At 41.0% G+C, this 16,664-nt stretch overlaps 1 pseudogene; it reads right to left on the bottom strand.

The window, feature by feature from the left end:
• Positions 1-530: 530 nt before the first annotated feature.
• LOC124529210 (polyadenylate-binding protein 4-like) lies at positions 531-3,566 on the bottom strand (annotated as a pseudogene).
• Between the last annotated feature and the right edge of the window lie 13,098 nt (positions 3,567-16,664).

The raw sequence follows: 16,664 nt of genomic DNA, 5'->3' as shown, positions 1-16,664 counted from the left end.
TTGACCATTGGGAGTTCTTCCTGCTGTCTCCTGAGTCCCCATGTGTTTTTTTTTTTTTTTTAAGATTTTTTTTTTTTAAGCAATCTCTGCACACAGTGTGGGGTTTGACCTCACAATACCAAGACCAAGAGTTGCATGCTCCACCAACTGAGCCAGGTGCCCCACCCCACCATGATTTTATTTTTTGAGCACTTATTACATTCTGGCATTACATCTATATGGAGAGTTTTTCTTTATTGAGAAATTTGGGTACATCAAATAAAACCAATTCCTGGGGGAAAAAAATAAAACCCACAATGGGGGGGCAGGGCAGAAAGTCTGGGCCGTAGCAGAACCCAGAGAATATCTTCCTTTAAGTGAAAATTTCTAGGTACTTCATAATTGACCTTTTGATATAAAATGACCTATTGAATTTCCAATTTTCTGTTTTTACTGTTGAGGTCCGTAGAACAAACTAGGAAATCTTCAAACCTTGAGCCTTCAAACCTTTCATGAAGGATTATTTGGCTTTTGAATCAGTTTTTCCTTGTCTAAGAGGTAGAACCAGCAACAGCACCCACCTTCTGGGCAGCTTGTTTCTTGGCATAAGGTTGTAGAACCACCACGGCTTCATCCACCTTGAAGCAGAGAGACTTGGGGGACTCCCGCTTGTGCAGCAGCTCAAAGCTGTCAACCTTCAGCAGCATTCCTACAATCTTTCCAGCCAAGTTTGAATGCACTGTTTGGATGAGTGGGAACAAACATTATCTCAACATGTGCTTCTGTTCCCGGGGAGCAGGGAGGAGGGGGAGTGTGCAGTCAGCATGGAGGCAGTCAGGGGTTCCTACTCCTGCACATGGGCCATAGGCTGGGGTCCCTGCAGAGGCTGGATGGCAGGATTAGGGCTACAGACACTGGAGGTGTATTTGTAAGGTGCAGCAGCCCAAGGAGCAGCAGCAACAGCAGTACAAGGTGCTGAGATCTGCACAGTTACAGGAACACCTTCAGACTGGCAGCAGTCAGCCCTTACTGGGTGGCACCAGCCCCACCAAGGGGTCTGGGCACTCAGACCCCAGGGGTCACAAAAGGCCAGAGCATTACCAGTTGTAGCCAAATGGTGAAGAGCTGGACAAGGTCCAGCCTGGCAGATAGCACTTGGCATTCCTTAGAAGCCTTGAGGTCTCCCACCTTGTTGCCAGCATGAATTAAACCTCATCTGTGCTAATATGGGGTGTATAGTACGGAGGTCTTCTCTGAACCTGTTGGAAATGCTGGCACAAAGTAACCATGAGCTGCAGGCTGAAACTGATTTAAGATGGCATTGGCAGGAAGTGCTCTCATTCCAACCACCTGCTGCATATACAGGTTGGTCAGGTGAGCCTCTTCCCTCTGACTTCCGCTGGGAAGCCACATAACAGTGGCTTGGAGCCCAGGGTGCATCCATTCATCTCACTGACTACTTTGGTTGCCTCTTTAGGAAATAAGCAAAGCCAAACCCTCCAGCATTACCTTAGCACTGGTGATTGATCCAAAAGGAGAAAACTCTTGGGGCACCTGGGTGGCTCAGTTGGTTAAGCATCTGACTCTTGACTTTGACTTAGGTCATGATGTCACGGTTGGTGAGTTCAACCCCCTCCCTTCCTCCTGTTGAGCTTTATGCTGACAGCACAGAGCCTGCTTGGGATTCTGTCTTCCTCTCTCTGCCCTTCCTCTGCTTGCTCTCTCTCTCAAAATAAATAAAAATAAACTTTTTTTTTACTGTTATTATGTTTTATTATATCCTTGTCCCCAAATCCTAACAAGATAATAGCATTTTTATTCTTTTTTAAATTAATAATTAATTAATTTTTAAATTTACATCCAAGTTAGCATATAGTGCAACAATAATTTCAGGAGTAGATTCCTTAACGCCCCTTACCCATTTAGCCCATCCCACCTCCCACAACCCTTCCAGTAATCCTCTGTTCTCCATATTTAAGAGTCTCTTATGTTTTGTCCCCCTCCCTGTTTTTATATAATAAAAATAAACTTTAAAAAAAGGAGAAAACTCTTCTTAATTTCTCGTAATCAGTGGTGTCATCCAAGTTATTAATGTAGAGATTTACCCCTTGATATCGACTAATTCTCTCATTTGAGCTTTTCAAATGTCTGTTTTAACTCAGCCTGCCATTCCACTTTCTTCTGTGCACAGCTTACAAAAATGATTTTCCCACTGATTTATTATCCATTCATTTTTTTGATAGCCTTATTGGCATCCTCGTCTTTTTTGTAACTCACAAGGCCAAACTCTGCATTTCTCACTAGGATCACTCATCATCTTGATACGTAGGATCTTACCAAACTGCCTAACTACTCTTTCAGGCTATCATTATCAACCTCTTCCCCAAAGTTTTTGATATAAACATTGGTGAATTCCTTGGCTTTGGCTCCAAGCTCGGCTTCCCGATTTTTTCACAACTTGAATCTGCCCACAAACACTTTGCTGTCATTGAAGAACATGCCGTTCATCTTCTCGATGGCTTTGTCAGCAACCTCTTGGGTCTTGAAATGGGCAAAGTCATAACCCTTAAAGCTGTTCTCCTCACACACCATCTTTCAAAACAGAATGTTTCCGAAAGCAGAAAAAGTATCATAAAATGCCTTTTTATGTATAGATTTGTCCAGGTACTTAATGAAGATGTTTCCCACCCCAGGTTTCTTCAGAGAAGAATCCCTCTGAGACCACATGATGTGAATTGGCTTTCCCTTAATCACATCAAAGTTCAGGGTGTCTGCCTTGGCATCAGCAGGCCACTGGAAGTTGACATAGGCATAACCCAGAGAGCGGCTGGTAGTCATGTATCCAAAGACCTGGATGGACAGCTCAGGCCCCGCAAGACTGAACTCTTCATAGAGCATGGCCTCAGTGATGTCCAAATGCAGGTCACCCACGGAACAGGAAGGCTGTGGGGTACCTACCTGCTAGCCTCAGTGTTCATCTCCCCCACCCCCACCACCCGAAGCCCCATGGGGAAAACTTTGAGGGACCACACTGGACAAGGAGGGCTCTTCTCAGAGATGTGGCTACCCAGTGACAGATGGCAAAGTGAATCTAAGAGACACTGGGTTAGGCTCAGGGAGACAGAGGACTGGAAAGAGGAGTTCAGAGATAGCTCATTGGAGAGTGACAAGCCAAGACAAAAGGCTCTGAAAAACAATATGGCCCTCTCTGGGAGTTTGTAATTTGCAGGCTGTCCTGGTCTAAAGTTCCAAATTTTAGGGGTGCCTGGGTGGCTGTCAGTTAAGCGTGGGACTTCAGCTCAGATCATGATCCTGTGGTTAGTGAGTTTGAGCCCAGCATCAGGCTCTGTGTTGACATCTTAGAGCCTGGAGCCTACTTCCAATTCTGTTTCCCTCTCTCTCTGTCTCTACCCGGCTCACACTCTGTCTCTCTCTCAAAAATAAATAAACATTAATAATAATAAAGCTCCAATTTCAAAAACAGAAAAAATAACGTATTAAAACAGAGACTCTTCTCCAAATTATAAAAATTCTTAGGCCACCAAATGGTTCTCACGGTGGCCGGGGCGGGGGCTGGGGGAGGGCATGCGTTTCTCTAAGCTTTGGCAGTTTAAGATTACAGCAGCCAGGGGAAGAGGGGGAAACCAAATATTGGTTGGAGCTAACTGGAGAGCACGCAGCCGCCTCCCACTGGGGTCCCAGCAGAAAAAGGCAGGGCAGACATTTGGAGCGCCGGAGGGGCAGCCACGAGGCGTGACCGGACTGCCTGAGCAGAGGCGCGTGGGCGTGGGTAGGGTGGCTGCTCACCACTCGGACCCACCGACCGGGACCGACAGACGCCAAGGTGTGGCTGCAGCGGGCTGGGACAGGCGGGAAGAGGCAAAATGACTTCCCGCGGGTTTTCGGAGGAGATTGACTTTTCCCTCTCTCTCCTTTTCTAAGATTTTAAAGCGTTTTCTTTTTCTGTTTTTATTTCAGGTTGCTTGGCCCGAAAGCCGCGGGTGCCGCTGGGATGGAGAGAGGCAGCCATTTGAGCCACCGCTCTCCTTACACCCGCCCGCCTAAGGCGCGGCTGATGTCAAAGGGCGCCATGAAACCTGGGCACAGTCTTGCCTGCCCACTCGGCCTATACATATATGTTTCTATCCGTATAGCCTCACCCTTTGTTTATCTGTATCCTCCCATAACAACAAGAAACTTGGCTCGCACAGTCCACCAATTCTTTTACTTAGTGTCAATCCCAGCATACGTTTACAATCATTTCAGAATTGTTAACCTGTGCTTATTTATGCACAGTTCCTTTCGTCTTCAGTCATACAGTTTCATGTAATATATATATGTCCATGTAATATATATACACACATACACACACACACATATATATATATAAAAGAGAGAGAGAATGAGGAGAGGGGCAGAGAAAGGGGAGACAGAGAATCCTAAGCAGCCTCTGTGCTGACAGCAGTGAGCCTGATGAAGGGCTTGAACTCAAACCCTGAGATCATGACTTGAGCTAAAGTCAGAAGCTCAATAGACTAAACCATCCAGGTGCCCCTGTTTTATGGTTTTGATACATGAATAGGTTTGTGTATCCATCCCTACAGAACCATACTGGATAGCTTCATGGTCCTAAAATCTCTGTGCTCCAACTAGTCAACCCTACCCTTTGCAAACCCTAGGTAGTCACTGATCTTCCCCGCCCCCCCCTCCCAGTTTTGCTTTATCTAGAATATCACATAAATGGAATCCTACAACATATAACCTTCTCATACTACTTTCACTTAGCAAAATGCACTTAAGATTCATCCATGTTGTGACATGGATTGATAGCTTATCCCTTTTGATCACTTAATAGTTTTTCATGGTACAGATATATACCACAGTTTGTTTTGTCCATTCATCTACTGTTTCTAGTTTTTGGTGATCATGAATAAAGCTGCTATAAACATCCACCTGCAGATTTTTTGTAAATATAAACTTTCAGACTAGGAGTAGAATTGCTGGGTCATGTGGAAAGTCTATGTTGCTTTTTATTTAATGTTTATTTTTGAGAGAGCACAAGCAGGGGAGGGGCAGAGAGAGAGGGAAATGGAGAATTCCAGGCAGGCTCCAATACTGCCAATGCAGAGCCCGCCGTGGGGCTCAAACTCACGAACTATGAGATCATGACCTGAGCTGAAACCAAGAGTCAGATGCTCAACTGACTGAATCATCCAGGCACCCCTACATTGCTGTTTATAAACAAAACAAAGCAAAACAAAACAAAACAAAAAAACTTCCAGGGGCGCCTTGGTTACTCAGTCCATTTAGCATCTGACTCTTGATCTCAGCTCAGGTTATGATCTCACAGGTTTGTGAGTTCCAGCCCCAAATTGGGCTCTGTGCAGATATCAACAACCCTGCTTAGGATTCTGTCTCTCCTTCTCTCTGCCCCTCCCCTGCTCATGCTTGCTCTCTCTGAAAATAAATAAACTTAAAAAAAATTCCAAACTGTCTTCCAAAATGTTTGTACCATGTTTTACATTACTACCAGTAATGAATGAGCATTCATACTGCTCCACATGCTTTCCAGCAATAGGTACCACCAGTTTTGTTTTGTTTTTTTTTAGTTTTGCCATTTTAATTTTTTTAAGTTTATTTATTCATTTTGAGAGAGAGGGCATACATGCATGCACATGCATGAATGGAGGAGGGGCAGAGAGAGAGAAAGAGAACGAGGAAGAGAATTCCAAGAAGGCTCCCCAGTGTCTGAGGTTTAACTGACTGAGCCATCCAGGTTCCCCTAGTTTTGTCACTTTAATAGGTGTGTGTGGTATCGCATTATTGTTGAACATCATTTCATGTACTTATTCACCATCTGTATACTTCTTTGTGAGGTGTCTTCAGATCTTTTGCCCATTTTTTAATTAGGTTGTTTTCTTATTGTTGAGCTTTAGGGGTTGTTTATATATTCTGGATACAAGTACTTTTTCACTTATGTGATTTGCAGATATGTTCTCCAAAGCTATGTGGCTTCAGCTCTTTTATTTGTTTAAGAATATACATTAGCACATAGATTTAGTTTTCTGGGAAGAGAAGTAAGAAATTGCTAACTGTGGTAGTTTCTGGGTAGATGACCTGGGTGGCTGGAGAATGTCATGCGATGTATGAACAGTGTGACATATGTATTTCTTACATATCTTTTGTAATTTCCTTGTGTGTGTGCAAGAATTTTTTCAAAAAATAAACATTAAAATCCCATGCACTTGTAAAACACTTAACAAATTATGTGTTAAAACACAGGTTCTGATTTTGTACTCTAGGACCAGTGATCTTTATCCTGAACCATCTTGCCTTTGATTTTTCATTTATGAAAAAGGTGGACTATCATATGGAAAAATTGCCCACTGAAAACAGCTAAAAATGCAATGCAAAACACAAAAACCATCTTCTTAAAATCATCACAGTAGTGGCAAGAAAGCAGCAAATGACCAAGCCCCCAAAAGAAGAGAAAGATGCTACTTGATCTCTGTAAGGAACTGGGTCACAGGAGATGAAGGAAAAACTAAGTTCCTTTTCCTGGAACCCAGGCATGGGGGCCCAGCACTTCCAGCTCTTCATTGTCACTCCTAATGGACTCAGGTGATGAGGACCTACTGGGAATCACAGTCCTCCAATTAGTGAGCCCACTCTGTCTCCTGTCGACTAGATTCTTCAATATCATTGGAAATAGGATGTACACATTTAATAAAAGAATTCAAAAGCACAATGGAGAAGCCAGGGGGTATCTTGAGAGGGTTTATTGCCTCCACCACCATGATCTCTATCAGCTTTCCCCTATGCTACCCCAAGTAAGCAAAACTTTCTAAGTAAATAGCACAAGCTTTCTCAGCAAATGCAACTTCAAGACAACTCTCTTAGCCACACTCTGTTCCAGCCAGATTGCTGCTCCAAAGCCCTTCTTATATAGAAATTCTAGGAACACCCACACATACACAGGAAGTTTCTTCCCTGGTTGCTGCCAATAAGATTGGCTCACGAGGGATGAGGAATGAGGGGGAAATGGATTTTGGGGTAAGACTGGTCTGAATTTGAATGTGGCCTTTAATACTTCTGTAAGATTTAGGCAAATCACTTATCATTACTAAGCTTACTTGATCTATAAACTGAGAGTAATATTCCCCCAATTTATAAGGTTGTTGGGATGTGGAAGGTTGGAATTCCTTGCCCTTTTCACCCCTTATACACCTCCCCTCACTCACTGGGGGTGAGGCTTTCTCTGCAATCAGTGCTGTGTTGTGAGTGACAATCCACACCAGCTTGAAAGAGGATAATTTTTCTTGAAGGTGTCTACTGTGAGGAACATGGAGACCTAGGAAAATGGAAATTGCTGCTTGTGAGCAAGCATTAAATGAAGCAGCAGAATAAAGCTGGAAAGTTGAAGATGTGAGTAAACAAGGAACGAAGGGTGGAGAGTCAGGGAGAGAGGACACCTGGGTGCCCATTTGAGATGTATCCAGTGCTCTCTGATAGTTAATGGGAGAGAAGAGTACAGAAATATATAGTCTGTCATCTGCACTGTTTTCCTGATAAGCCAAATGCCCCTAACTCTAAATGGGGACTCTAGTTGGAAACACACATTATATTATACAACCCCCCCAACACACACACACATACACATACACATACACACACTCTCTCTCTAGATACAGATTAATGAAGAAAATGCTCTCGTGGGGATTCTCAATGGAATTCATATCACTTGTGTGATCTAAAATGGGAATGCACTGAGAGAGATGGACCAAGATGGTGGAGCAGCATGGAAGTTTTCTACTTCTCTCATCCCTGAAATGCAGCCAAATCGATACCAAACCATCTTGCACACTTAGAAAATTGATCTGAGGATTAACACAACAATCTGCATAACTTGAGCCACAGAACTCAGTAGATACACAGCACAAAAGGTAAACTAAGGGAGAGAGAAGCTGGGAAGGGTAGGGAGCTGCTTTTTCTTGCAGAGAGAGGACAGAGACAGGGGGCAGAGTACAGGAAAAGCACTCCCTCTGAAAGCAGCTGAAGAGAAAGAGAAAGTAGTGGAAACACCCATAAGGGACTGACCAAGAAATGGAGAAAGGAGAAAGGAGAAAGGAAAGGGTTTAAATAGCACTAGGACTCTATAAACAGGGGAGTGCAGAGTCTGAAACGCCATAGCTTGATTCCTGGTGGAGCTCTGGTGGGAAAGACAAACCCCCAAGAGCAGATAGCAAGGTCTGAGGGGTCCTCAGGCCACACTGGGAGAGACAGTTCCCCTGCTGAGAGGACATTTGGTAGAGGCTATGTGGCCTCCCTATAGGCAAAGGCCCCAGTGGACCCCAGAGAACAGTCACATTTGCTGGTGTTGGAACAAGGACATTAGAGGGTGGTGAAGCCTCATGCCAGATGTGTGTTGTGATTTACCATAATCCCTGAAATGCTGCTACATAATCATGGGAACATTCCTCGGGGGTGGGTTGGCACCCAGCCATTGCTTGCTGAGACCCTCCTCCAGAGGGTTGGAGCAGGTCAAAGCTGCAGGGCCATCAGAAGTGAGGGGTTTGGAGACACAGCCCCATCTGAGATAAAATTCAGGAGGGAGATGCCACCTGGCAGGCTGATGGCCTGGTTGTGGACAGTGTAAAACTGGGGAGTGGATGGAAGCCAGAGACAAAGGAGGGGTGCTTGACTGCCAGTCAATGAGAAGACAGAGTTCTGATGCTAAAGACTGGGTAGCTGGGAGACACCATTTTCAGCTTTTCTGGGCAGGCACATACACACATACAGATGCCACAACAATCCACCCCACTAAGCTAAGAAGCTCCATCTAGTGGAGTATAGGGCCATTACACCAAGCCCCATCCAACTGCACCACCCATGCTCTAAAGGAACATAAGTCTCTCTGCCTGCTTAGTTTACAGACTATAAAGTGCTTCAGAGTTTGACTTCTGGGGGAAACTGGATGTAATTTCAATCTTATTAATTCTGTTCACTGGTATTTTTTTCCTTTTCTTATTCTTAAATACAGAAAGAGAAAAAAATTATTTTTATTTTCTGCTTTTATAAAAAATATTTCTCTTTAATATTTTTCTACTATATTTTTAATTTCTTGTAAATTTCTTTATTCTATTTTACTTTCATCATTTCATTTTATCCTATTTTATTGTATTCATTTTTTAAGTTTTCAAACGTTTTCTTACCTTTTTTTTACTTTTTTCCTTTTTTTTTCTTTCCTGTTTTTCTCTGTTATACCAAGTTCTTTCAACAACCAGAGCAGAACACATCTAGGATCTAGCATCAGTTAGTTGTTTTTAATTTTAATTTTAATTTTATTAATTCTTTTTCTTCCTCCAAAATGATGAAATGAAGGAATTTACCCCCAAAAAAGAACAGAAATAAATGACAGCCAGGGACTTAATCAACACACATAAAAGCAAGATGTCTGAACCAGAATTTAGACTCATGATAATAAGAATACTAGCTGGGGTTGAAAAAAAGCATAGGATCCCTTTCTGCAGAGATAAAGGAAGTAAAATCTAGTCAGGATGAAATTAAAAATGTTATAACTGACATGCAATCTCAAATGGATGCTATGGCAGCAAGGATGGATGAAGCAGAGAAGCGAATCAACGATATAGAGGACAAACTTATGGAGAATAATGAAGCAGAAAAAAGAAGAAAATTAAGGCAAAAGAGCATGATATAAGAATTAGATAACTCAGTGACTCATTAAAAATGAATAACATGAAACATAGAGGTCCCAGAAGATGAAGAGAGAGAAAAAGGGGTAGAAAGTTTATGTGAACAAATCAGAGTGGAAAACTTTCCTAACCTGGAGAAACAGACAGCAAAATCCAGGAAACTCAGAGAACTCCCATTAGTTTCAACAAAAACTGCCCATCAACATGGCATGTCATAGTCAAGTTCACAAAATACACAGACAAGGAAAGAATCATGAAAGCAGCAAGGGAAAAAGAAGTCCTTAACTTACAAGGGAAGACAGATTAGGTTTGCAGCAAACCTATCTGCAGAAACATGGCAGGCAAGAAAGGAGTGGCAGGATATATTCAAAGTGCTGAATGGGGAAAATATGCAGTCAGAATTCTTTATCCAGGAAGGATGTCATTCAAAATGTAAGGAGAGATAGAGTCTCCCAGACAAACAAAAACTAGAGGAGTTTGTGACCATTAAAGAAATTTTAAGGGGGAGTCTCTGAGGGGAGAAAAGACAAAACAAAACAAAACAAAACAAAAAAAGTAACAGACTAGAAAGGACCAGAGAACACCACCAGAAACTCCAACTCTATAGGCAACACAATGGCAATAAATTCATATCTTTCGGTACTCACTCTAAATGTCAATGGACTAAACACTTCAATCAAAAGACGTAGGGTAACAGAATGGATAAGAAAATAAGATCCATCTATATGCTGTTTACAAGAGACCCATTTTAGACCTAAAGACACCTTCAGATAGAAAGTAAGGGGATGGAGAACCATCTATCATGCTAATGGTTGCCAAAAGAAAGCCAAAGTAACCATACTTATATCATACAATCTAGAATTTAAAATAAAGACTGTAACAAGAGATGAAGAAGGGCATTATATCCTAATTAAGGGGCTTTCCACCAAGAAGACCTAACAATTGTAAACATTTATGCCCCCAACGTAGAAAACCCAAATATATAAATCAATGAATCACAAATATAAAGAAACTCATTGATAATACCATAATAGTAGGGGACTTCAACATCCTACTTACAACAATGGACAGATCATCTAGGCAGAAAATCAACAAGGAAACAAAGGCTTTGAATGACACACTGGACTAGATAGACTTAACAGATATATTCAAAATATTTCATCCTAAAGCAGCAGAATACACATTCTTCTAGAGTGCACATGGAATATTCTCCAGAATAGATCACATACTGGGTCACAATTCAGCCCTCAACAAGTACAAAAATATCAAGATCATATCTTGCATGTATTTTCAGACCACAACGCTATGAGAGTTGAAATCAACCAGATAAAAAAAAATTGGAAATACAACAAATACTTGGAGACTAAAGAATATCCTACTAAAGAATAAATGGGCTAATCAAGAAGTTAAAGAGGAAATTAAAAAGTACAGGGAAGCCAATGAAAATAACACCACAGCCAAAAACCTATGGGACGCAGCAAAGGTGGCCATGAGAGGTAAGTATATAGAATCCAGGCCTTTCTAAAGAAGAAAGAAAGGTCTCAGATACACAACCTTAACTTACACCTTAAAGAGCTGGAAAAAGAACAGTAAATAAAACCTAAAACCAGCAGAATGCAGGAAATAATAAAGATTACAACAAAAATCAATGCTATCAAACAAAAAAACAAAACAAAACAGTAGAACAGATCAATAAAACCAAGAGTTGGTTCTTTGAAAGAATTAACAAAATTGATAAACCCCTAGCCAGTTTGATCAAAAAGAAAAAGAAAAGGACCCCAAAAAATAAAATCAAGAATGAAAGAGGAGAGATCACAACCAACATTGCAGAACTACAAACAATAACGAGAGACTATTAGCAATTATATGCCAATAAATTGGGCGATCTGGAAGAAATGGAAAAATTCCAAGAAACATATAAACTACCAAAACCGAAACAAGAATAGAAAACTTGAACAGACCCATAACCAGTAAAGAAATCTCAATAGATGCAGAAAAAGCATTTGATGAAATACAGCACCCTTTCTTGATAAAAACCCTCAAGAAAGTAGGAATAGAAGGATCATATCTCAAGATCATAAAAGCCATATATGAAAGGCCTACCACTAATATCATCATCAGTGGGGGAAAACTGAGAGCTTTCCCCCTAAAGTCAGGAACATGACAGGAATGTCCACTCTCACCACTGTTATTCAACATAGTAGTGAAAGTCCTAGCCTCAGCAGTCAGAAAACACAAAGGAATAAAATGTATCCAAATTGGCAAGGAAGAAGTCAAACTTTCACCCTTCGCATATGACATGATACTCCATATGGAAAACCCAAAAGATTACACCAAAAAACTGCTAGAACTGATCCATGAATTCAGCAAAATCACAGGATTTAAAATCAATGTGCAGAAACCGGTTGCATTTCTATATACCAACAATAAAGAAAAAGAAAGAGAAATCAAGGAATCAATCCCTTTTACAATAGCACCAAAACCCAATAACCAAAAAGGTGAAAAATCTATACACGGAAAACTATAGAAAGTTTATGAAAAAAATTGAAGAACTGACCTCAGCCGTAGCAATCTCTTACTCGACACATCCCCAAAGGCAAGGGAATTAAAAGCAAAAGTGAATTACTGGGACCTTATGAAGATAAAAAGCTTCTGCACAGCAAAGGAAACAACCAACAAAACTAAAAGGCAACCAACGGAATGGGAAAAGATATTTGCAAATGACATATCGGACAAAGGGCTAGTATCTAAAATCTATAAAGAGCTCACCAAACTCCACACCCGAAAAACAAATAACCCAGTGAAGAAATGGGCAGAAAACATGAATAGACACTTCTCTAAAGAAGACATCCAGATGGCCAACAGGCACATGAAAAGATGTGCAGCGTCGCTCCTTATCAGGGAAATACAAATCAAAACCACACTCAGGTATCACCTCACGCCAGTCAGAGTGGCCAAAATGAACAAATCAGGAGACTATAGATGCTGGAGAGGATGTGGAGAAACGGGAACCCTCTTGCACTGTTGGTGGGAATGCAAATTGGTGCAGCCGCTCTGGAAAGCAGTGTGGAGCTTCCTCAGAAAATTAAAAATAGACCTACCCTATGACCCAGCAATAGCACTGCTAGGAATCTACCCAAGGGATACAGGAGTACTGATGCATAGGGGCACTTGTACCCCAATGTTCATAGCAGCACTGTCAACAATAGCCAAATTATGGAAAGAGCCTAAATGTCCATCAACTGATGAATGGATAAAGAAATTGTGGTTTATATACACAATGGAATACTACGTGGCAATGAGAAAAAATGAAATATGGCCTTTTGTAGCAACGTGGATGGAACTGGAGAGTGTGATGCTAAGTGAAATAAGCCATACAGAGAAAGACAGATACCATATGGTTTCACTCTTATGTGGATCCTGAGAAACTTAACAGGAACCCATGGGGGAGGGGAAGGAAAAAAAAAAAAAAAAAAAAGGACGTTAGAGTGGGAGAGAGCCAAAGCATAAGAGACTGTTAAAAACTGAGAACAAACTGAGGGTTGATGGGGGGTGGGAGGGAGGGGCGGGTGGGTGATGGTTATTGAGGAGGGCACTTTTTGGGATGAGCACTGGGTGTTGTATGGAAACCAATTTGTCAATAAACTTCATATAAAAAAAAAATTGAAGAAGACACACACACAAAAATAGAAAAATATTCCATGCACCTGGATTGAAAGAATAAATATTGTTAAAATGTCAATACTACCCAAAGCAATCTATACATTCAATGCAATCTCTATCAAAATAACACCAGCATTCTTCACAGAGCTAGAACAAACAATCCTAAAATTTGCATGGAACCACAGAAGATCCCAAAAAGCCAAAGCAACCCTAAAAAAATAAAAAAAAAAACAAACAAACCCTAAGCTGGAGGCACAACAATCCTGGACTTCAAGGTTTATTACAAAGCTGTAATCATCAAGACAGTATGGTACTGGCACAAAAACAGACACATAGGTCAATGGAACAGAATGGAGAACCCAGAAATGTACCCACAAATGTATGGCAAACTAATCTTTGACAAAGCAGGAAAGAATACCCAATGGAATAAAGACAGTCTCTTCAGCAAGTGGTGTTGGAAAAACTGTACAGGGCATGCAGAATGAACCTGGACCACTTTCTTATGTCACACACAAAAATAAACTCAAAATGGATGAAAGACCTAACTGCAATACAGGAAGAAAATCCTAGAGGAGAAAGTAGGCAAAAACCTCTTTGACCTTGGCCACACCAGCTTCTTAACACGTAAGGCAAGGGAAACAAAAGCAAAAACGAACTATTGGGACCTCATCAAGATAAAAAGCTTCTGCATGGTGAAGGAAATGATCAGCAAAACTAAAAGGCAACCAACAGAATGGGAGAAGATATTTGCAAATGACATATCAGAAAAATTGTTAGTATCCAAAATTTATAAATTTAGTATTGAAAATTTATCAAACTCAACACCCAAAAAAACAAATAACCTAGTGAAGAAATGGAAAGAAGACACGAACAGACACTTCTCCAAAGAAGACATCCAGATGGCTAACAGACACATGAAAACATGCTCAACATCACTCATCATCAGGGAAATACAAGTCAAAACCACAATGGGTTTTGTGGTAATGGGTGAAACCATTACAGCCTCACACCCATCAAAAAGGCAAAAATTAACAACTCAGGAAATGACAGATGTTGGAGAGGATGCAGAGATAGGGGAATTCTCTTGCACAGCTGGTGGGAGTACAAACTGGTGTAGCTACTCTAGAACTACCTTACAACCCAGCAGTACACTACTAGGTATTTATCCAAGGGATACAGGTATGCTGTTTCGAAGGGGCACATGCACCCCAATGTTTATAGCAATGCTATCGACAATAGCCAATGTATGGAAAAAGCCCAAATGTCCATAGACAGATGAATGAATGGATAAAGGAGATGTGGTGTATATATATACAATGGAGTATTACTTGGCAACCAAAAAGAATGAAATCTTGCCATTTGCAACAATGTGGAATGGAACTAGAGGGTATTATGCTAAGCAAAATTAGTCAAAGACAAATATATGACTTCACTCATATGAGGAATTTAAGATACAAAATAGATGAACATAATGGAAGGGAAGCAAAATAATATAAAAACAGGGAGGGGGACAAAGCATAAGAGACTCAAATATAGAGAACAAACTGAGGGTTGCTGGAGGGCTTGTGGGTGGGAGAATGGGCGAAATGGGTAAGAAGCATTAAGGAAGATACTTGTTGGGATGAGCACTGGGTGTTATAGATAGGGGATGAATCACTGGAATCAACTTCTGAAACCATTACAGCACTATATGCTAACTTGGATGTAAATTTAAAAACAAAAGTATTTTTAAAGATACATAAAATTAATAATAATAATAAAATGGGAATGCACTGGGGCACCTGGGTGACTCAGTTAAGTGGACGACTTCAACTCAGTTTATGATCTCATGGTTCATGGATTCAAGCCCCATGTTGGGCTCTGTGCTGACAGCTCAGAGCCTAGAGCCTGCTTCAAATTCTGTTTCCCTCTCTCTCTCTTCCCCTCCCCGACTCGTACTGCCTCTCTGTCTCTCAAAAATAAATAAATGTTTTTAAAAAATAAAATAAAATGGGAATGCACTGATGCTCTAAGTCCATCTAGCCTCATAGGGCATAGGCTGGGCTTATATATAAGAGTGATATGGGATCATGAACATGAAACACTTAGTGCAGGCCTTGGAATGTGAAAATGAGCAATAACTGTGGCCATTCTCTATAAAAATAAAATACAGTTGACCCCTGAACAAGGTGGGGTGAGGGGCCCCAACCTCTGCTCAGTCAAAAATCTGCCTGTAACTTCTGACTCCCCCAAAACATAGCTACTAATAGCCTACTGTTGTCTGAAAGTCTTATATATACATAAATGGTGAAGTAACACATATTTTGTATATTCTATGTATCATAGTATATTCTTTTTTTCTTTTTCTTTTTTATTTGGGGGAGAGCGCAAGCAGGGAACGGGCAGAGAGAGGGGGACAGAGCATCCCAAGTAGGCTCTGTGCTGACTGACAGCAGTGAGCCCAATGTGGGGCTCAAACTGATGAACAGCAAGATCATCACCTAAGCCGAAGTCGGTTGCTTGACCGACTGAGCCACCTGGGTGCCCCTATATGTATCATAGTATATTCTTAAAATAAAATAATCTAGAGAAAATAAAATGTTACTAAGAAAATCATAAGGAAGAGAAAATACATTTATAGTACTGTACTGTATTTATCCAAAAAAATCTACGTATAAGTAGACCTGTATAGGTCAAACCCATGTTGTTGAAGAGTCAACTGTACTCCAGACATAAAGAGCCTGAGTCTCGGAATCAGATAGACTTGGACTCATATCCTAGGGCTGCTCTGACAAGCCATGACATAGGGCAGAGCTACTTAAAGCTCTGTAGGGCTCAGTTCCCTGTCTGTAAATAATCTGAGAATTTAACAGATGAGCAATAGTGTTTGTAATGTATTTAACACAATTTCTGGTACTACAGTCAGTGGTAATATGCTGCTGCTTCTGCTACTGTGTGCTGCTGACCACAATGATGACTTTCTTCTCTACATCATCTCCTCTAATGGAGGTTTCTGGAGTACATGCCTGACCCCAAAGCACCCTGCCACTCTGTGGGAGCGTGTTTGGAGTAAAACAGGCTTTTGAGTCCCTCTTAGATCACAGCTGATGTGTGCAGTGGATATGGTATTACTTTTATTCCCTTCAGTCATTTTCTGTCCTCTCTCAAATTTCTAAATGTATTTTTCTATTCATCTCCTTTCCTTCTGAAAATTTTAAATATAGATTTTTTTCTGATTATAATACATATTCACTGAATATAAATTATAAAACGTTAAAAGTATAAATGACAAAGTAAAAATGATTGAAATCTTCTCACCAGAAAGATCTC

This window comes from Lynx rufus, unplaced genomic scaffold (assembly GCF_022079265.1).
Source record: "Lynx rufus isolate CCGP_SWC_20201006 ecotype Redwood Valley unplaced genomic scaffold, mLynRuf1.p SCAF_6, whole genome shotgun sequence".
NCBI lineage: Eukaryota > Metazoa > Chordata > Mammalia > Carnivora > Felidae > Lynx > Lynx rufus.
This window is presented reverse-complemented; position numbering and strand designations above follow the sequence as displayed.